Raw genomic sequence first — 23,489 nt, 5'->3', positions numbered from 1 at the left:
TTAATATTGATTTCATATGTACAGCATCTATCCAACACAATTTGCAGAAGAGCTGAGCATTTGCCATTCTTATGTAAGGTACAGGCCCTTGTGAGCACAGCCTATTAACTTGATGGAGTACTCCAGTGAAGATAAGCAAAAGCGAGACATGAAAAAGCCTCTAGGGTTTGTTCCTTTTTTAGCCAATTCCTAACCTGGAGTTGGTGCTCTTATTCAAACTGTGGTCCAGTATGCCTTTGCAGAATTCCTGCAATTGGCCCTTCCCCATATGACAGATAAATACTAGGGTGATGTTATGATGTTACTTAACTCCTCAACAAATGGAGAATGACTTAATAACACAACAACAAAAAAAAGGAGGGTAATACTATTAATATTTAGAAAAGTTGCAAATCTTGGCCGTGACACACCAACTTCCAGTTTTTCCCATAGCCTGAACATTCAGAGATGAGAGACATAATCTGAAGCAGTAGTAGAATCCTGCTATTTATAGGAGACTGTTTTCTCCTTGTGCAGAGCTTGTGTCAAATAACACTACAATTTCAGTTCAACTTCCTTAAAAGCTTGAGTCCATCTTTTGTTATGATGCTGTGGCAGCAAGAACAGGGTAGAAAATACACTCTGAATTCCAACATTTTTGAAATAAGTATTTTCTCAATAAATAATGTATCGAAACCTGGAGGACTGGATGAAAGAGAAAACTTGAAAACATGCTGTGCAGTGTTTAAAATACCATGAGCTCATACTTGGAACACAATTTTACCATTTTTTTATGATTCTGGGATGGGAGGCTGTAGAGGGTGCAGCCGTTCATGGAAACATGGGTCCTCACTTGCCAATTAGTCTAACATGAAAATACTTCACATTTTATAAGGGAAGAGTAAATTCTAAAAGGTGGCTTATTCTGCCTTCATATCAAAATAGTTTCAAGGCACTAATCACAGCAGTGTGCTGTGATGATTTGATTCAAACTAGATTTAAACTCTCACTACAAAGACAGAAAATGTCTAGACAGATGCAGGCATCTCTCTACTGGCATCATTACAGTTGTGTAGAGGCTTCCTGATACACTGTGGATGAGCTGTTTTTCTCCTTAGCCAAACTAAGCTCTGTTGAAGGAAGTGTCACATTTTGAAGAGGTAGCTGAGAATACAGCTCACTTCTTCATTGCCTTGGTGACACAGCATTGTCAAGACACATATGTGCTCTACTCTTAGAGAGTTTATGATATTGCTAAGTAAATAAGAACGCCAGAACGTTAAGAGTATGGTGAGGTTTCTTGCTATGGTAAAGTTTCCTAGAAAGTGCAAGCCCAGTGGTGAAAAACAACCCTTCTGCCAATTCAATACTTGAAATAAGCATCAAAAGTATACACTACCCTTACAGGATTTAACACTTGTTCCAGAAGTACCCAACAACTCAAATTTATTCAATCATGATAAAGTAAGGTCTTGTTATTTGCAGTATAAAACTGAAAAACATCATATAAATGCATATCTAAAAATATATATTTTATAATATAAATATAAAATATATTATAAATATTATATATAGATATAATTATTTCTATAATATATAAAAACCTACATATATTTGCATGTAATTCAGCAGCTTCCATTTTTTAAAAAAATCATTAATTAGGGATAAAAAAAAATCTTGTTCTGATTTTTTGTTTCTTGGAGGCAGCATAAGAAAAACACCTTCTACCAGCAGACAGCCTCGTGTGAGCAGCCGTGAAGATGACCTGGTTAGAAGGTTGGGACACAGCCTGTCATCTCTTTGACAGTGTCACTCCAAAAAATACTTATGATGTTTCTTTTTGGCACAGTTACTTGCTGAATGCTAGAGAAAGATAAAAGTGAATGCTAGAGAAATTGTCCTTGTCTCAGTGAGGATGTTTTCTGTCCTCTTGATATGGACTATGAGCCTGTGAGTGCTGGTCTACCTTAGGGGTTTGTTAAGCAACATCTTAATCATTTGGGTTCTCCACAGAGCTTACTGACAGCTTTCTGTCAAAATGTTTTTTCAGGAAGAAAATATATGTTCACCACAATCTGTAAAGCAATAAATACTTGCAAAATATGGTTTATAAAAACAAACTGATTCCTCTTGAAATTAGAGTTTATGATTTAACTATTTCAGCTAGGAATATGCCCTAATTTGACATTTAAAAAAAGGCCAAACAAAATGCCGTGCATTCTTTGTTTTGAAACAGCTTCTTTTGAAAGAAATTTGTAAATGAAATAAGTCATTTAAAGGGTGAAAATCCTTTTGGATTTATTGATAGAAAATTATTTGATTAAACCCAACTGATTTTGGAAGGGACAAGGATTCATTCCATGACAAATTTCAGAATACTTTGTTTCCTATATTGGATCTCTAAAACTCTTCATTTAAAATTTATGTTATGTAGTTAAGTTGAAGTTCAAACTAGAATTAATTAATGGCTTTAACAACTAAATATAATGCATTTGTATTGATCCTTTAGACAAGAAGATAGCTGAATACATATGAAACCCACTGTTTCTGCAATTTGGGAATGAATCAGTAGGAGGACTGAACAAAGAAATATCGTACAGTCAGTCTTCACATGACAGAACAAATGGAAATTGCTATCTCTACCAGAATACTGTGCAACATGAATCATAAGAGAGAAAATAAATAAGAAAGACAAAAGAAAAGAGAAGCAATAACACTGAGAGCTACATGTACAACTGAAGAAATGAAACAGAGAGCCAAGTATCACACCTCAGCCTTTGTTCATACTGTGTAAAGTTTCCAGCACTCTATAATATGTCTCCCACAGCCATTTGCAGAACATGGAGATTACTGTATTTTTTAATTTTAAAAATCCCCCAAATCTATGAGAATTATCAGCTGTCTGTGGAAACACATCACTGTTTTCTTTTTCTCCCTAGTGAATTCTGTGTTCTTTAGAAGGCACTAATCTGAGAGCAGTGTGCTGTTTATACACTGAAGGACCCAGCACACTCTACCAGCATGCCTAAAATCTGGAGCTGGAGGAATTAATTCTAATGCAAATAAGGGTAGGGTTTCCCTGCAAGAGAAGTCCTTGTTGAATCTACTGAGACTGTCAACCAGGTTGCCATATGTCCAGCTAGGAATGTGGCAGAGATAAGCAAGAGTCAAAAAAACCTCCCAACCTGCTAGCTGCCTAGAGCTGTTCTTCTCAATGCACTGAGTGTAATTATGAGGATGTGAAATGCCCTGCAGTTCAGTCTGCACAGTCATCTTTAGCAGCCTGCAATACTGCCTGCATTTCACTTCAGATATCAGAATGAGTATGAAAATTTTTTTCAGGTGAGCTTCCCAAAACAGTCAATATCAGATACCTGCTGCTGCAAATGAAAGCAGTAAGAGGCTGACCCCATATGGAGATGGCGCTGAGCCAATAGTGCATGTGAAACTCCTGCCCCAAACGTGCAGTGAGGTGTAATCCCTACTTGGGAATTTTGTGACCTTACAGAAGTTTTGAATTCTCAACTTCCTTCAATGCACTGAATTTCAGCACTGGCTCTCACAACAGAATGGGTATCTGTTAGCTCTCACCCCATGTTGGATGCAGGCACTCAGTCCTATGAATCAGAAGTGCTGTGACTCTGCCTTGTCATGTGAGAAAGAAGGGCTGACATTATTAGGATTCTGCTTCTTAGCAAGGCAATGTTTGGAGGAGTATCTGTGGCTGCAAAGTTACACTGGCCTCTTTTCAGCCTGGAAGTTGATGTGGTTGACAGATCACAAATAAAACTGCTGACTCAGGCAAGTGGGGTCCTGGTGCAGGACTGGAGCTGTGCTAGAAATGTATGGTCTTGGTACCTCTGCAGAAGGTGTGATACGGGAATGAAAGGGGAGAGGATCATGCTCAGTTTATGAGATTTCATATAAAAGTCTCAAGAAAAGAGCAGTAATCTCTATTTTCCTGTAGTTGTTCTTTAGTCTTTCTCTCCTTTTCTAATTTTTTTAGTTTCTTTTCCCCTACAACCTTTTATGTTTTTTCCTGTAATATTTCTCCTCTTCTCTGCTATTTAACTTGCCCACAATTTTCAAAAACAATAGGGATTATGAATCAAAAGAGACGGATGCAATTAACAACTAGTTATTCTTGCTGTCCAAGAAAAATAGAGTACTACACAGTTGGAACTCAGAATAATAAAAGGCCTCTTAGCTAAAACATTTTTATTTGAAATCTAGTTGCTCTAGCAATGGGTTCTTTCCCAATAGAAAAATACACTGAGATGCAAGAAATCTTGGGAAACAGAACTACTTCACCAAAAATACATTCTGAATGAAATACAGTGGTTATTCTCTCACTATTGCAGTCAAACATACAAAAGGGAAAACTATGTGAAAAAAGCAGGCAAGAGAGCTACACCAAATACTTAGGGCTGAAAAGTAAGGAATTAAGTGCCTGAATAACAAAATTACAATGACCTGTTCATAACCTTTAAATTTTGAATGTGATTCAGTATAAAGTTACATTTCAGAGTTCAAATTCAATTTTTAGTTGCAAGCATTTTGTCTATTTGACGAGAGAGGAGAAAAAAAAAAAAAAAGGAAGACTGCAAAGGACAACCTGGATTTCATCTCACACTGGATCAAGCTCCTAATTTTTTCCTGCATTTATCAACATGAGATAGGGAATAAAAATATTGTCTATGTGTGTTCTGTGGAATTTAGGCTATTAAATGTGTTGGGGGAGAAAAAGTTAATTCTCTTCCTTGCTCTACTGCTTATTAGTTTTGTGGGTTTGCAGGCTCCTGTAGCAGCACCCATATCAGATTAACTGCATACTGTACTGTGGACTCTCAAGAGAGAATACTCAAGTAAGGCTTTGAAAAGATGTTACACTATGCTACCACAGGAATTAAGAAAGCCAGTGAGACAGCTGAGGTATCTGCAAAGACTACCATGGACTCAAATCTGTGGCCAGTCTCATGGCAACCTCCAGCAGAAACTGTCAGTTCTCAGTTTGCCCTTCTTTCCTATAGGGACAGCAAATATTACGGCCCTTCACAGTTGCATTTTCACATTGGGTTTTCATTTGCATTAAAGGAAATTTCTTATTCCTCTCATTGAACAATGATACAAGGATACCTTCTTATAATTAATCTTCCTTTACTTTCAAATACAAGTTTTTTGAGGTTTTAGCAAATATGTACTCTTAGTTCAAACATCGTAGTTATCCTTACAGGAAATATTTGATGGTACTGGTAACTCTGTGCTGTAAATTACCATATTTTTAAATTAAAGTATGTGGATCTATTATGAATTATCTGTGACAAAGCAATTCCCTTCGCAGAGAGCAGTTTCAGGGTAAGAGGCAAAGTGTTAAATACCATCCCCAATGTATTGAAGGATACTTAGTAGTAACAAGCTTAAAAAGAAGGCTTGTGCTGTGTAATCTCTGAGACAAATGGCATATCTGACAGAGCGAGTTTAAATTGCTATGTCTTACTGGCAGTGTAAAATCACAAAGAGCAGTGCTTTCAAATGGATTCTTTGGCACGTGCATATCGTATTTCAAAAAGTATTATCCTTAGAACTCCTTATTTAAAAAGTATTCATAAAAAAGGCTATCGTGACTGTTCAGAACAAAGAGTAATACCATCATATTTTTTTCACAGAATTATTGTTTATTCATTGGAAGGCATAAAATACTGTTTAAATCCTATAAGGCACTATGTGGATAGTCATTATCTATCTATGAATAGTTATTGCATTGGGCTCACTTCAATTTACAATCTTATCTGAAATACTTTCCACTACTGCTTTCTACATTTTGAAGTGACGTCCTTTCCAATCCTTTGAATTTGTCAAAATAGTTGCAGCATTTGCTTTTAGTTTACACAAAAACTTCATTACTGGTTAAAATTGAGTCTTTGTTTTCAGTGTATCATAGAAACAAAATGAATGGTTCTGATAAAAATACACTGATTCAAATGTTAAGGTAGGGAGAAATAAAATATGATTTACAAAAGAGTACTTCAAGTCTCTTTGCCTTTGCTAGCATGAATATAGAATAGATTTTAGTACTGTCCAGCAGTAAAGGAGAGAACAGAACAGGTATTCCTCCCATTCCTATTTGGATGTGTATATAGATAGTGCAATTTTGGTTAACTGAGTTTAGAGAGAGTTGGAACTTTTTAGTGTCCCCAGGAATCAACCAAAGCCTTTTTTTAGTGCTTGCTTATATCAGAATAATTGTATAAATCAATGAGGCATCAAGTTTGAAAATATTTCAGAAGTGTCTCATATTTTTAATTTTAGAAAGTATGCCAGGAATCAGCTACAGATATTGCACAAAGAGGAAATAGCCTTTGGCAGGATGACTTAAAGTCTAAACTTCAGATAATCTGTCACTTGAACATAAAATTGAATTTTCAAAACTGAAGATCTACAGCTTGTATTGTTTGTGCAGCTGTTAATGGCATCAAATCATGAGTTCATTACAAATTTATGATAAATTTTCTGATATATTATAGATTGAAAAAACAGTGAAACATCATAAATAAAACTACTTTCAACATCATAGCATGAATGGTCAATGAGGGATCTTAAGTAACATGACTTTCCTTCACAACTTATGAGTAATTCGTACCTTAATGAGTTTCAATGGGCAGGACAATGTCATTCTTATAAAAAATAGAGGGGAAAAGCAGCAACCTGGGATATACTGTGATTGTGTTTGCTTCTAGATTTTGAAGTAGTAGTCTGATTTTATTAGTTGCAATGGAGGTATCCATGTTTTGGTTACTTTATTTATTACTGCAGACTGTGCTGATTTGGCCACACTGAATCCCACAATTTAGTGCTTCACTCTCTCCTCCCAAATAGACACAACAGATTTGTGCTTTGTAAAAGAAGGAAGTACCTGGCTGTTAGAGTAAAGCAAGCTGCCACCACAACTATTCTCTGTCTCTTTCTTGGCATAAAACCATTGTCATAGAAGGAAGTTTCCTTGTAGGTCACAACACTATGGATTCAGGGAGCAAAGACACAGGCAGGGGGCACAATGGGGATGACATACAGCATGTTCCCCTTGCTGGTACTGGATTTTTCCTGAGCCTTAGAAATCTTGTTCAAACTTACAGGCAGGACAAAAAGAGAAGTGCAATTATGCAGGACAAAAGACATAGTTGAGATTATCTGCAAGAATGTCCTTGATTTTTTCCTGATTCTCTAACATTTACAATCTCTGTGCTGGCATAGAAAGATGACACCTCATGGTTTATTGATACATGTGAAATTTCAGAAAGGGTTCTTCTCTTTGTAAAATCTTCCCTTAATAAGAAAGAAGAGGAATAGATCCCTGTTTTGATCTCCAAGTATTTCTATTTGTATTTCTCCAAGTAATTATGGTTGTATTGTTTTAGGATTCTGAATTACCTGAAGGTGTCCTCTAAATGTTAACTTCCTTTTACTGGTGTGATAGGATACATTTTGAAACAATACGATCAAAGATACAGTGTTCCTTAAGATGAAATAGCTTTGAAGATCATAAACAGACCCCTGGAAGGTAAATCTACATGGAAATTATTTAGTCAGATTAAGATGCAGAATTTAAGATGGCTCTGATTATTTCTGGTAGGAGGATGACAAATACAAGGGCAGAGATAAGTAAGGGTTCAGAGATCTATATTCTGCACAGCTTTCAGTTTGGGTTTTTGGGTTTTTTTCACTCAAAAGTGAGTACGTTCAGGAAGCTTTAACTTGAGTCTGATATTAAGGTATGCTAAGTACTCTCTCACTTGGGAAAATCAGTTACACAGTGTTAAGGAATCTGTAGTCTAGCTCTAATTCTTTTTTTTTTTTTTTTTTTTTTTTTAATTCCACAGGATTTTGCTTGCATTTGTCACATTTAAACACTTTATGCATAAATATTTAAAGAATCATTTGGAGGTGACAAAACTAAGGTAGATAATGACTGTAGAGCTCAGACTGTGACTAAACTGTTAGATCCATGCTAAGGGAAACACCAGGAAGCCTCTTACTTCTCTTACCAGGAACTGCTGGTAACCTCTGGCAGATACAGTCATAGACATCTATTTTAGGCCTACTCCAGTGCAGTTCTTTATGCAAGGCAAGTCTTAGTCTCATGAAAGAAATCCTTTTGTCATTATTTCACCTGCATCCTGTCATCATAATTAAAAAAAGATTTTCATGGGAATTTCTTAATTCCCTACAATTCAACACTAAACTGTAGCTCCTTCCTCTTTTAAGGGGGTTCTTAGATGGCAACAAATACTACTGCTACACAGAAGAGATAGGAGCTAACTCAAGTGGATGAAATCCTAGTTATTAAGAAATGAAAATTTCAAAAATATGGAGGAAGAATGTGTTACCATATACAATATTAAGACTGACTTACTGTTTTTAACATTTTAACAGATAATTTTGACCTTTTTTTTTATCTAGACAGTCCATGTTTAGAAGGATTCATTTCACATAATGGAAAACAAATTATGCCTTTTCAATTTATGGTTTTAAACATTTTCATTTCACTGAGGCTTAGAAGGCAAGAAAAAGTACACAGGAGAAATAGTTTGGGGAAAACAGTTGAACTGACAAAACCAGCAATGGACAGAGATAAAACTGAGAATCTGATATGTGATGATAAGCAGCTTTTTAAAGGTGCTCTCTGCTTGGGCTTTGTAGCTAGAGGCCTGGTCATCTTCCCTACCAACCCCTTACAATCATGTGCATCGTTCCCATGCAGCTGACACCTGGCTGTTGTCATCCACCTTGTTGCCCCTCAGGACTGAAGGGCTTTTGCTGCTGGTCTATAATGTGCCTAAATCTTCATAGAAACCAAAGTGTTATCGTTAAACATCCTAGAAAGTTATAAAGTACATGCATTAAATGAGATCTAAATACTCAGAATCTGCATATGAAAGGTTCTTGGAGAATTTTAAAATGGGAATTTCAACAGATTTTTTCAGTACAGATTTGGAACACTGTCACAAAGTTTGGGCTTTTCTGGCTTCCCAGACAACAAAGTTGTCTTATCATAGCAACTACAAGGTTGTAGGAATGTTGGTTCACACCAAAACCTATTAATATTTTTCTCTAAATTACATCACGTTAGAAATTGGAAATCACCTTAATTGCATCTTGTGACAATATTTAAAAAAGACCTACACACCCTCTGCCAGCAAATAAGAAAAAGACTTATATCTGAACAGGTACATTATTAAAAGTAGAAAAGCAACCCAATTTCTGCTTTACTGTCTAAAATCCCACTTGGTTTCCTCTAGGAGCAACACATCATGCACTATTACCCAAATGATGTCTCTCCAGATTAATATAGGGAGCTATTCACTCTGTTAAAGGAAGAATGCTTCAGGCCACAGAAGAAACACAAATCATTTGAAGCGCCCTTTGCACAAGCAAAGGGAAAGAAACTGGAGAAGGGCTAGGAGAATCTAATTTGGTGCTGCATTTCTGTTCTTAGTAGGGACTGTTATATCTTCCAGTTCTCAAGAGAAGCTAAAGTAGCAAAACCTGCTGGAGAAGAGGTTTCTAGAGGTAGTGGATTTACTGCACTGGGCAAGCTGCAGCCTTTTTTGTTGTGATTGCAGTCACAGACGTGCTCTGGTTTCCCTTTCACAGAGATTTGTTTTGGTCGTTCCACAGCAGCCTATTGCAAAACCACTGTTTGGTGGTGCATTGGTACCAAGATTTGATAACTTACTTCAAACTCTGGCTTATTTGGCTATGTACAAGCAGCAGGATCTGATAACTCATGCGAAGTAGCATGAAATAGTTCCACCTGGCCCTTAGCATTTCCAAGGCAAGCACTGTGCATTAAGCCCAGGAAAGGCTGTAGGTCACCTATGTGCTCTACTTTTGACAAATCTTCATGGGCTGTTTTTCTGAGATGGAATTTGTACTTTTATTTCCTCCTGCAGAAGCCTACTTATTTTTCATTGATTTACATTAAAGTAAGGAAAGCACTGATCCAGAAACAGTTCATGAATTGCATTATCCAGTTTAATTAGAGGGAACAGAAAGTTTCTCCACAGACAGAATAGTCAGCATTCAGCCTAAAATGCAACTTTGGACAGTAATGGTTGAGGCTAGCAATGAACTGAAGTCACAGCCAGTGCCAATTACCCCTTCCACTCATTATGCAGTATATCAAGAATGATGCTATACCATGTTCTCTGTTTTAATATTTAGTACTGTATAGGAAATATGTATGTTTAAATTTCTTTCTCAAATCTAAACTGTGTCAGAAACAGTCCAATAGTGAGTTCAGCTGAATTATGTATTAAATGAAATTCTTGTTTTGCTTTTTGTAGCTATCTATAAATATTTTGCTATCAAGCCAATTAAATATTTGTAGTAAAAAAAGTCAATAATCTGTATACACTGTTGTTACGTTGCTGCTGCAATAATTTTATGAACAGGATGTGAAATCTTAAAAGTTCACCAATAAACCTGTACTTGGGAGAACATAAAGATATGCATCAGCTAAGATTTGTGCCAGGGAAATTAAGGGAAAAAGAGTACACAGCAGCTTTCCCAGATCATGTAAGCTTAAATTCTGTGTTGTAACATGATGATACTCAAACACTTCCAAGAGATTAAATGGTATTGGGTAGAGGCATATGCAGTTCTCAGACTCCGGCAATAAATACCTTGTGTCTTATTCTCAGTACAGACACATGTTCAGAGAGGGCAAGGTTTAATACAGCCAGGGCATTCCAGGAAATGTCATAGTTCAGTTTCACCGTGTTGATATTGTCATAGAATTCAAAAGAAAAATACTAAGAGATTGAAAATACCCTATAAAACTTGTATTTTGGCTTGAAATGGTGGAAAAACTACTTTATGATTAGAGCATGAGGGCATGGCCAAGCCAACAGTTAGGTCTTCAGAGCTATCCAAAATGTCCTACTAACTTTTTTTTACTTCTTTGTCTTGAAGGACGACTTAGCCTCAACAGACCACCTAGAGTACTGGGTCACATACCATACCAACTGTCAAATAGCATTTACCAACCTTTGTTTTTACACATTTCATGCCTACAGAACCCCTAAAACATACTCTGGATTCACTGCTGAAGTTTCAGTTTCTTACCGTTGCAATGGAAATTCTGTTTCACAGAAAGGAATAAAACGTCAAAAAAGTCAACATATACTTTCTCCTGGATCTGATCAATTGATGCTTGCAGTGGAATACAGAAACTAAATTCTGCTCAGCAGAAGGGAGAATTTCTGACTGTTTGCTTGTCAACAAGAAGGACTAAAATAAACACAGTTGTAACTGTGGTACACTATCTTAGCTAGCTGAAAGTACCTCATTTTGCCAATACTGGTTTGTACTGAGGCCACTCCCACTTTTAGAGTATGCTTCTTTGGATTGTCTCTTCCACCTGAGAATTGAGCTGGAAAATTTTCTAGTAGTTAATCACCTTTGATAAACTCATCAAAACTACTGACAGAGCTACATCACACACTCCAAACACGAAAAAATACACTGGATTATGTGGATTCTTCCAACAGGAATTACTACAGCATTTTAGAGCTGAAAATTACTGGTGGAGGTACTTTCTATGCCCGCGTAATGGTAGTATCTGGAGCACAAAAGAAATATGACCATGTAGATTTTCAGATTTTGAGTTTTGTTGTGAAAAGTCTACTAGTTACAAGTAGGCTGCAGCTTGCATCAATTCACCAAGGCAAGTCAGTAGTTCAGGCAAGTTCATCATGAGCTGACCACCTGCATTATGGGCTCCCACACAGATTCTTACATAAAGTTCTTTTCTTACAGAAAAGAGGCACAGTCAGTGAGTTGTCAAAAATAAAGTTACTTTAGCTGCCATTCAGAGTACACAGATGGACACGAGAGGTCATGGGCAGGATAAAATGAAATAGCTCATAGTGTAGATAGCCTTACGTTATCTTAATTGTTAAATAGTAAGCATGTAATTTAAAAACAATATTGGCATGGCTTAAAAGGCTATACTCAAATTCAGCACAGTGATCTTTTTTTTGCAAATCTGACCAGAGGAGTTGGTGACACCAGGGAAATAACATCTCTCTGCATGGAGAGAATTCATGGTTGAAAGGGTGGTGGCACAAACAAACAGCCAGCAAAAACTTTCCCATTAAATGCAATGATGGTGCCTCTATTCTGTTCCAGGACAATATAGGCAAAACTAGTTGTCCCATCTACTGATACACTACCTCCAGCATGTGTGGTCCAAGATCAGGAGAGGAGCTGCCCAGCAAGTACATGACATGCTACCACCATGGCCAAGGAACATGGAACTGGGTGGGAAGCGGAAGACTTGAGTCTGTACTAAATGAATGAGACCTAGCAGGCAATCTAATCAAAGTAAAATGAAGTAGAATTGATGGATTAAAAAGGAAGTTTTTCCTAGTACATAGTCTGTGTAGAAATAGTAAAAAAAATCACAGGATCATAAAGTATTTATTATAGCACATTAGAAAATCATTTTTGTTCAAGAATTTCAGCAGCTCCTCACAGTTTCTTTCTAAAACCCCCTAGCTTTGAACCATTTCAAATACAAATTGCTTACATGCAGAATATACAGTATGTGCTTAGTATTAATGTAGGATTTTTGCTGGTGAAAATTTTTTATTTTACTTTGATAACACTTTCTTAATTCGGATATAAATCTAGCTTTATATCTTTTCAAACAGAAAAGCGTAGTACTTTTATGTGATTATTCTCCCTATAAATCATATTGTATACACTGAGACTATGCTGGGGGGAAACTATTCTCTCTTTTCCTTTGTGCACTATAATATATCAGTTTCTGTGGCAATAATTTAAACCCCTAAAAATTGTTAATGAAATCCTCTATTATTATAGTTCTCAGAAAGAGGTATTTAAATATGTAGCTTCTGAAACATATGGGCTTGGGAAATGTTAAAAACATGGCACTGAATTCCCTGAAGAAGATGTATTTAAAAAGAACATTATGCATGAATTTTGCATGTGGAATTCTTTTTCTTTTTAATAAATGCTCCCAACATGTAGGTATTTTCTTAACTGTGGTGGAATTCTCATAAATAAAAGGTCTCCAAAATTAGCCAGTCTTTGCCAGCACAAATATACCCTTGTCTTAGTTATCCAGTTGACGTTAGTACTTCTAGCACTGGCCACCTAGAGGCAGTGTAAATAAAGCAGATATCTAAGCACAGGTAGGTCTGACAGGCCCCTGTGCATGGCTAAGATTCACACACTGCTGCTCGGGACAGGCAGCTGAGCCCAGTGCAGTAATGCTTTGAGGGGTTAAGAGGCACCTTAGGTCTGCAGTGAAAGCATTATGGGTACATGTTCAAGGTTAATCAATAATCAGAGTTAGGTGAAGAAGTTTTTAACAGAGAATCAGACAGGCTATTCTTTTTCATCTGCATCCTTCTGCAGCAGTGGTACAAGTCCCTTTCTCAGTCACTTGAGCACTTTTTCCAGGTAGCATTCCTTCTATTCTTTCTGTAGGACATGCTGATGTCACACATTGCACTTTTCCAATGCCACATAAAAGTTTTCAAGGGTTCGTGTGTTTTCAGTAAGTATAAAAGTTTTTGAATAACTAAGTATCTTTAGTAAGACATATTTCTGCTTGATGGTGTACAGGAAAACTAAAAAGAAAAAAGACCAACTTTTTCTCGTGGTTATTCTTGACAATGCCATTAGGTAATTTTCTAAAGTTCAGAGAAAATTATTTTCTTTAGCCTGATAGTCCCATGAATTACAAGAATTAGGTATTCTTGTGGAATTCATCACATAGCTGAATGAAAATCAGATCCACTATCCAATCTAGAAATGTACATATGTCAAAACCTAGTCTTTTTCCTAGCTATTGCATTTTCTGTACTCCATTATAATTGGTTCCTAAATTTGAGGCCATAAAGGCTGACTCTGCCCCAATACCAGCCATAGATTAGTACCTTCTCTCCAAAGAAATTGGATATTCTGGTATTATGATGGCATTCCTTGTGGGAAAATATAAAACTTCTTTGCAAATGTATGGTTTATGTAGAACAATTTTATAAATTGCTTATATTTATTTTCATCCAAAAGATTTCCTCAGCAATGTCTAAATGTATTTCTACTTAATAATAGGCTGACTTAGTTTTCTACCAGAAAAAAAAAAGGGATGATGAGGCACACTGATACACACAGCTGTATGTTCCTTTCTTACATATGGCCTTTAAAGAATACACTTTTGAATTCTCGTTAAATTAGCATCTTAAGAAAAGTTAAAAATACCACTTGTGACATTATGGTTCAAGCATGTACAGTGTTGTAAGAACCACCTAGTGTATTTTTCTTCCAAAAATACCAGAAGCTTTATAAGAGAATGTGAGGATACAGAAAGAAAATTTTCTAGTGATCCAATAAAAGTTCCTTTGTCAGATTCCTGTGTGAATTGCAAATATATTGCACGTAGAGCAGAACTGGCCATTGCAAAATCCCATGTAGTTTGAAAAAATCACTGTTACACCAGTAATTGACAACATTCTGAAACACCATCTTGAAAAGCCAAAGACTAAAATTTATATCCCTGAAACAGAGGAATGGAAAAGTAGATAGATTACATATTCCCAGTTTTGTGTGGCTGCGGGGTGCAGCTGGTAGGCCCAGAAATGAACCTGAAAACCTCTTTTTTGCCCCCATTATATATTCACCATTAGAAAGCCCATCTATAATAACTGGCAAGCCAATAGCCCTCCTACTTCAGTTTAATTGTTCCCTGAGTGGAAACACACCATCTAACCATCACATGTACTCAGAACTGTATCACAACGCTACCAAAACAACAGACTGTCTTCTTTTTACCCAACTTCTCAATCAGTTGTCTAATGCTTCAGGAAAAAACCAAAACAGCTGATAAACCAAACTCTGAGTGAGGAAATGCCTGACAATTTTAAAATTTGTTCACTGCCAGTTAGAAACTCATAGTATTTGATTCAACAGTAATGGATACTGGGCCTGGAGAGACAGTAAAGAATTAACTCATCTGAATCTAGTCAAGGATAGAGACTGTCTTACATTAATTCTACTATACATGTTCCATCATATGCCAAGCATGATGGAAAATAAAGGGAAAATAAGATTAGTTTGTGTTTTTCTAAATATAGAATAGAAATAAATGCTGTTTTATCTAATTGTTAAAGACACTGCTAAAGAAAACGATTAACCAATGCAGGGTGGTGAGAGCAATTTAAAGTAGGTTAATCATCTAGAGCTCATGCAAACCCTGTTAGCCTCTAGTCAGACTTTTCCCTAAGGTATCAACATAATTTGAATTTCAAAAAAGTGCTGAACAGAATATAGTTCTTTCTTTTTTGTTAAATAGGGACTTGGACCATAAAAAATCAACTTTACCTTTTCTAATTTTCTGTGTAATCATGATCTGAGCTAGTAACTTAAAACTGAGTAATGTGAATATTTCCCACTAGCTCCAGAGAAGGCAGTGGTAAAGCTCCCACCAAGTTTTTTAGTCCTTAGTCTAAGATATTAAGTACTTGGAAATTCTCATGAAGCTAGATAATCTCTGCTAAATGAGAAAGGTTTTATGCTATGCTATGTTACACATCTATGCTCTCCATTCCATGGGGATACAAATCCATACTCCCATCAGTGAAGTCAATGTAGCTAATTTACACAACCTGGGCATGTGAATCACACACCAAAAAAATAGCTGAAACATGATTTCCCAATGTAATATTCATAGAAATGAAAAGCAAACCTAAGAGGAAAAACCCCATAATTCAACCTATGACTGTGTGTATAGAAAAGCAGCATTTGTTTTTATTATCTTGCTTTTTCATTCTAGATTTAAAAAATTCCACAACTCAGTTTTGCCTCTCACATTGTTAATAAAATGTGTTACCGTAGTACTGAGGAGCAGAAATGTAGTGACACTATATTAAATCTAATTGATTTTAGGCAGCCATCGGGGATATCCATAACAAAGAGAAATTACCTTAAAAATACCAAGCTCTTGCATTGTATTTGTAGGATGTGTCATTGTTCTCTCTGAACTCCCACTCCCCAATTTTAAAAATCTAAATTTTGCATTGCTGAGAACATTACAGCCATCACTTAGAAATGAAAAAGAGCCTATGTATTAAAAAAAATTATTTTAATTATTTGTCGGTTTAACATAATTGATTTTACTTCATTTTCATGACTTCGAAAATGACTGGGTTTGTAAATTTTGTAGTAGTAAAGAAGGTAACAAATTTTCATGAGTGACTAAGCTTCTTGAGCCAAAAAAAATTGTCTTGTAACTTCTGTTCCTCAAAATCAAACAAAAAAAAGACAAAAAACCCCTTAATAACAATTTAACAAGTCCCACTATTATACTACTATTGAAAGAAAATTGCTTTAAAAAAAGCTCGCCTATTAAGTTTCTCCATCAAAACAATTAAGTTTGGGTAGTAATTCAGAGAGCTTTTGATCTACTAAGCACTAACTACAGTGTCTTCCTACTGCAAGTCATGCATAAACCATTTACTTAGCTGTTGAAAGTTCTGAATATGAACCATAAAGGACTGGGCATTTTAACAGTATAAAAGAGATGCTAGATAGGTAATTTTGTAGGTGTTGAAGGCAGTGTTAGAGATTTATCCTCCTTTTAGGAGGGTAGAGGGAAAGTAAGGAGAAACAATTCTGATAGGAAAACGCCTGAACAGCACAAAGATTAGAACATCACTTATACAAATGACAGTTACTTGCTTGACAGAATATTTTTTTAAATGCTTCTACTAGACTCAGATCAGTATTCAGCTCCTCAGCACATGTTTAGAATTTCGCTTATCTGCAGAGTCTTACCCTAATTTTTTCACAGGAATTTATTTGATTTTTTTTCTCCCTTTTAAAGCCAAGCTTCTTTAAATGTTACAGGCTACACTGTCTTAAATAAATCTTGATTTTATACTTCTGGTTTTGGAGATGATGTGGAGAAATACACATTTGCACATTGGCAGATTTGCAAAAATCTTTCCGTTTCATCCTAATATTATTTTTCTAGGCTGTTCTCTGATTGACTAAAAACTTATCAAACCCATATCCCTTTGACTCTTACTTCCAATTTAAAAGCTCGGTCATCTATAAGGCACTTTGGACTTCAAAGATGGTGAGTCAGACACTTAGCTATGGCATGTGTAACCTTGGAATTAATAATATTCTGTATATTAGATTGATATTTGCCCCATTTTCTAGAACAATGCAAGACCCAGACTGATAATGTTCTTCTGTTCATTGACCCTGCTTTTTTTGTTGTAGCTTAAGACATATACCTCCATATGACTCTTTTCACATCTGTAATTTAGAAAATATTAATTATTTTCCCTTTGTAAAAGGAAATATAATTGCCATATATTCTCAAGAGCCCAAAATTACTTCTTCAATCTGATTTTGTGCTTTCTTCAAGTTACACTTTTTTAAAGAAGGAAAGGAAGAGAGAAAATCAAACAAGCTAATTTGGATTTTATGAATGAACCCGTAAACCCCAGATTCTCAGTACACAGATGAAAATTAATTGCTTATATCATATTTCTAAAAGTAGTATGGGAAGCATGCTCTTCTTTCTAGAAATGGAATCACCTGGGACCTGATACAAATTTTGGAAGAATGATACATTACACTAGATTTATTAATGTAATGTCATCGAAAAGTTGCATGTTGGAAATTCAAACCATAAAGTAAATCAAGACAACATTATGAAAGTTGACCAGAAACTAGTAATTATTTATTTTATTTTGACTGTTTAGGTACTTACTGCAGCTCTCTCATTCTTCCTCATAGGAGCTGGGAACCACAGAGTCTGGAATGTATTTCTTACCATTGCACAAATTTTGGAAGTGTCATGGTCTCCATTTTATTAAAGAGGGAAAAAAGCCCAGAAGCCATGAAAGGAATCTGAATTTCCCTGAGTCCTACTCACTAGCCTAACTGTTATATTCCAGACCTAATGGTTAGCCATGTCTTTGTCACCTTGTCACCAAACTCAGTTTGAAACTGTTCAGATCTACTTATGCGGTGCTATTAGGGGACATGAAAACATTGTTTGTGATAACCAGTTATCTTCCAAATAAGGTGGAAGTTTTTTAGTTTTAGTGTGACCTGAATGGGTGTGTTTTTTAAAACAGTTCTGCTATTTTAAAGACAAATAATTGATCCAATTAGTCCCATGTGTCAATAGTCATCACAAAGAGCTTCTAGAGACAAGAATCTCTTAATTAAGTTAAATTAAACTAAATTAAATTAAACTTCTTGACATTTTTTGGTCTTCCAAAGACCAAAGACCCCAGAACAGTGTTTGGTGGTCTCTGAACTGTGCCTGAAAGTTTGGTCTGAGCTTTTGACTCTTCTGCCCATTGCAACTATTTGCTCTGTCCTATCCTGCACCATTATAAAATAATTGTAATTTACTACTCACAGCAATAAAGACCAGTTGCATTTAGGCCAGTGCCTCTGTCAGGAGAAGGACTGGAGGCAAGAGAACAGCAGAAGGAAAGAGTCTGAGACTATTCATGTGCTGCAGTCCTGACTCAAACCACATATGCCAAAGGGAAAGTGTCTGATTCAGTTTTATGGTCCCTTCTACTTTGATAATTCCGCAGCAAGCAACTTAGTGATCCCAATAAATCTGCTTTCAAACTCCTGCCTTGGCTGTGCTACTCACAGAAGGAGCAAGCAGAGAGAAGAAAGCACTGCTCTTCCCTGTCTTCACACTCTCCAAACTCTGCACCTCCAGTTCCTCTCTGGTAGCACTCACGATGGTATTCTTCTGCTAATCTCTTCCTGTGTAACACACTTCAAAACATGATTTCTCACATGCAACCAGGGAGAGGAGATACTTTGCATAAGGAGAATGAAATCAGACAGAGAGGTATCTTGAAAGTAAGTTTAGGACATAATGTGGAAGTTTGGATGGTGCATCACATAGGACATAGGGAGACCAAAGGAACCAGGTACGAGGGAGACTGAGGCTCATATGACCATTGCAAAGTTCACCCAGCTCAAAAGCATATACCAGCAGCAACTGGAAATACAGGCACAGTTAACTTCTCACCCTACTAATTCTCATTTTAAGCACTTGTTTATACATAGCACATTCAGCCTTCAGCTGCAGAGCTGTCTGAGATTTGTAATGTGAATGTTCATGCATGCATGAATATTTGAGCTTTAATTATTTTATCCAAAAAGGTTTGTTCTACTTTAATCACAATATAACTAGATTTCAAAATACATGTCTTTAGAAAGCACTGTGGGGGAAAATATGTACCAAATAAAATCTTATTAATTGTATGCAAAATAAAAAAAACTATATAGAGGACCACAAGAGGGTAGGGAAAAAAGGGGGAAAAAATCATATAATTATTTAAGGCACAGAGATTAACTATTTAGAATTCCTACCAGCAGACAATTAAATTAATAGCAGATACTCATAGTCTCAAATACTTGGTAATAATTAATATAAAATAATAAAAGACATTGCAAAATAAAAATTAATGAAGAAAAGTCATTTTTAAAAATGTAAGCATAATGAGCTAAAAATTAAGGAATAAGACCCTCTAAATGTAATTTTTAATCAGAGGCTGAAATATCGAATTATATAACTAAGATAGTTTTGCAGTTAGCAATTGATCTGATGGATATATGAAAAAAACATCAGGGCAAAAGAAAGTATAGCCTGTTGCATTACACTGTAATGAGCAGATTAATTAAATGAAGTAAGAACTGTATTAAAACCCATGTATAACAAGGAATTTCCCATCTCAGGCAGCCAACTAGTATGATCAGTTTTCATATCAAGGTACAGTATTTCTGGAGCACTGATTTTTCATCAGGATGGAATCCATAATGCTACAAGAGTGAAGAATCAGCCCTCTCTTTTATACAAAGGATTATAAAAGGAATAAAAAAACACGGAAATTTTAAGCAGATTTAATTGTTCAGTTGAGATAAAAGATGTTAAAAAGTACTAAAAGTAAAAACTACTTTTTTTTTTTCAACTGACAAAGCACCAGATGTTATTTATTCTTTCACCCAGCAAATGGAGACCAGTTGTTTGGATGTCAGCTGTTGAAAAAATCTTTGTGTGAAAGTTAAAATGCTCGCTGGAAAAGCACAGTTCAATTAAGCACAGTCTGCACAGATCAGTCAGATCTGTCATGCTTTACTGACACACAGGAGTACTGTGATGATGTTACTGCCATGACTGATGGAAGGAATTCAGAAGATTTATGATACCCTTATTTGACATTGCCCTTCCCTCAGAAATTAATGACTACAGGACAGTGCTAGGGCATCAGAAGTAAATGAAACTGTAAGTTAAAAACAAGAGCTGGAAAAAATACCTTTGAAAGCTTGTTTTTTTCAATGTTTTGGGGAGGAATTATGTAGGTCTATATCAAACTTCTAGTACACCCATATTATTTGGTTTGGGACAAGGATAGTGATTCCTTTTAAAGGAATTACAGGGAGATTATATTACCTAGAGGAATCAGTAGATGACCAAGTTGACGCTAAACAAAAGTTAACCCATGTAAGAAATAGCATGCACACACCTTGCGCAGTAACGCCATTCAGAAATGAGGAGCTGTGAAACATCCCTGAGCAGTGCCCTCCTGTGTATTGCTAAGGACAAGGCATCAGGATCTCCCATCATCCAAGCTATAAAATGCATGGACCTGTTTCTGTTATTTAAGATGCTTAATATGGACCAGCTGGACAACCACAAAGGATGGGAAAATAATGTGTTGTCCCATGCTGAAACATGAGATCTTTACCAAGTCTTTGGACAAACTCAAGTATAAATTAACTGGTGTATATCTACATTCAGAAGCTTTTTGAATGCCTGCCTGTGTTGGGGAAGATGAAACAGGAAAGCCTTATAAATATGATTGCCTGACAAAAGATTTTGGGAATATGAAAACTACAGGCAACATCAAAATGAAAGCCACTTTTGAAATACCAAGTCTTAGTTACTGAACAACTGGAAAACAATGGTATGGCCGACTGAAGGTAATCCCCTCTTGATTGAACAATACCCTCTGCTTGCAGGCAGGTCCAAGGGTCAGAGCAGACCCTACTAGCTCAGCAGAAGGGGTCCAAAGAGTAGTTTTTAGAAGTTAAGATGTAACACTCTATGGTAATATAAGAACTCTTATAGGCTGTATGTAAATGCTATAGGATTTGTATCTTGTATTAGATTGGTTAGTGACAATTAGAATATTCAGTACAGAAGATGATTTATTGTATTGTAACCAGGACTTCAGACACTCTTGCTCTTACTCTTACTACTTCTTCTTCACTCTCTTTGCTCTTACACTCTCTCTCTCTCTCTCTTACCCGCTTACTCTCTTGCTCTCTTGGGCCTGCTCAGAGCTGAGTCTGGCAGCTCTGAGCAGTGCCCCTATACCCACGCCCTTTGCAATAAACCCCATGTGTCCCAAGATCTGACTTCAGAGATCTCTCGTCTCCGACCGTCCGTAACCTACATGCCTGGAAGATACAGATGTGTAAAAGTTTTTTCATAAATTCTATCAGTGCCTCTAATGGAACCAATATTAATATTATATAAATATTAAGCTACCCAATACAACAAGAGCAGATCTAGTACAGAATTTTAAGAATTTGTGATAGCACAGGGAAGGTGTCATCTATAAAATGCAGCAAGTTTTCAGAGTAATTGCTGAAGAGCTCTATCAGATACACATTAAAAGTTATTTTAAGATTTCCCTGTAATTGAAACTTGTGTTATTAAGTTACATTAGAAAAATGCTGATTTTTCTCCTAGATGAGAATGGAGATGGTATAAATTAATCAGAATTACAAACAAGACTGTCAAAGTCAAACTGGGCCAAAGAATCAGAAATTAGGAGTGCAAGAGACGACCTTGAAACTAGGATAAGGGATAACTAAATGCTGGATAAAACATACACATCAACAACAATGGGACATTATCACAGTACTCCTAGAATCAATTAAAACTTTCACTTGTTTTTTTTTTCCTGAAGTTTTTTTTCCCCTTGATCTGGTCTGAAGGGAATTTTTTTTTCATACCTTTGAGAAAAGTATTTTCTACAAGGGAGATAGTCTGCCTTTTCTGGTTCATATGGTAAAAGATGCCGTGGTCCTTGGAGCTTTCAGCCCCACTGTCAGTACTGTACATGCACAGGGATCCTTCCCCAGTGAACTCAAGACTCCAGACCCCAACATGATTTACTCTGCTTCACAGCATGGCATGGGCAAACACTAGCCGGTAGTCTGAACCCCCTGCATCTCTGAAAATGGAGATTTCCAGATGGCAAGCTGATCTGACTTGATTACTGAAACAGTGTTGTAGATACCAAAGGAACTAGAGCAGATGGAGTGACACCCCTATCTGATTATTTTTGAGCAATAGGAAAGGTAGTTCAGGTATGGATGAGCACTGCAGCTCATTATCATTTCAACCAAGCCATTTTTATGTAAAGGTTTTAAAACAGAACCAAGTTACCATGGAAACTGATTGAAGCAAAGACTTACTGTAAATTCTTTTCTAGACAATGATAACAGGACTGACAGGTGGGCTGTAAAAGGAAAATGAGTGCAATACAGAGTAAGGCATATTGATCTGTTTCCCCTTCCTATAAGTGTTGTCCCTTGTAGCTCTGCTTTATCTCTACTTTTTCTACAGTGATATATTGAAAATATTTTAAAAGAAGCTCCCACCTAAATGAACCTTTTATTTTGTCATAATCATATTTGCAAGGGGATGTACATGCTCTAGAGAAAAGAGCTAAAGGGCAGAGCACTCCACTTATTTTCCCAAATTATTCTGTCTTACCACAGCCATCAGGGAGAGAGAGCCATCACTCAGGAAATGCATTTGCATAAAGTGCCCTTTCCCACCAGTGTTTATATTTTGGTCTTGAAATATGCTCTAGGTACGTTTGCATCCTAGCACAGTGCTCCCCTTGTACACTATGAAAGAAGGTAACAAAAAAGAAAAGAAAAAAGTGGTTTTGCCTAAGAAATACCCCTTTTCCCTTTCCTATAAATTTAAAAGTATACTTATTTTCTGCGATCCTATTAAAAAATAATTATTTGTCTGTGTAAGTATCTTTCTTAGCCTGATGTATGATGGTAAGAATAACAGAGATGAGAGTACACAGCCTCCAAAACACAGTGTCAGAGTTTTAAGAAGGGAAATTGGCAGAATGAACAGCAGAGCTTGTACCTTTTCCACTTGGAATAGTTAGCTGTCAGCACTGGAGAAGATTTCAGCATATGAATACGCAATTTTTTTTTTTTTTTAAATTCTGTGCTGGGTGTTTCTACCTGCTGTGCTTAATTTCAGAATTGCGTGTTATTGTTAGAGAAAAATAATCTCTTTTGCAATGTAATTTTCTACCAAAAGGAGGCAAGAGAAGGGGGAGATTCTTGAATTTGTCCTGATACTTTTCTAGCCCAAAGTTTCGTTTTGGTTC

The 23,489-nt window shown here is 36.2% G+C and overlaps 1 protein-coding gene and 1 long non-coding RNA gene across 9 annotated transcripts in view; one reads left to right on the top strand and one right to left on the bottom strand.

The window, feature by feature from the left end:
• LOC125328372 overlaps positions 1–23,489 on the bottom strand; it is a 185,467-nt gene that overhangs the window by 49,778 nt on the left and 112,200 nt on the right. The gene's annotated exons all lie outside the window — the stretch shown is intronic.
• The window catches only part of B3GALT1 (beta-1,3-galactosyltransferase 1), a 187,289-nt gene that overhangs the window by 61,768 nt on the left and 102,032 nt on the right, over positions 1–23,489 (top strand). Inside the window, exon 1 of one of the 8 annotated variants that reach the window (XM_048308910.1) lies at positions 12,196–12,300. The exons of the other annotated variants lie outside the window; for them this stretch is intronic. The gene's annotated coding sequence lies outside the window, so the exon portion shown is untranslated. Of the gene's footprint in view, positions 1–12,195; positions 12,301–23,489 lie in introns of those variants that run through there. 8 annotated transcript variants of the gene reach the window in all.

This window comes from Corvus hawaiiensis, chromosome 7, assembly GCF_020740725.1.
Source record: "Corvus hawaiiensis isolate bCorHaw1 chromosome 7, bCorHaw1.pri.cur, whole genome shotgun sequence".
NCBI lineage: Eukaryota > Metazoa > Chordata > Aves > Passeriformes > Corvidae > Corvus > Corvus hawaiiensis.
This window is presented reverse-complemented; position numbering and strand designations above follow the sequence as displayed.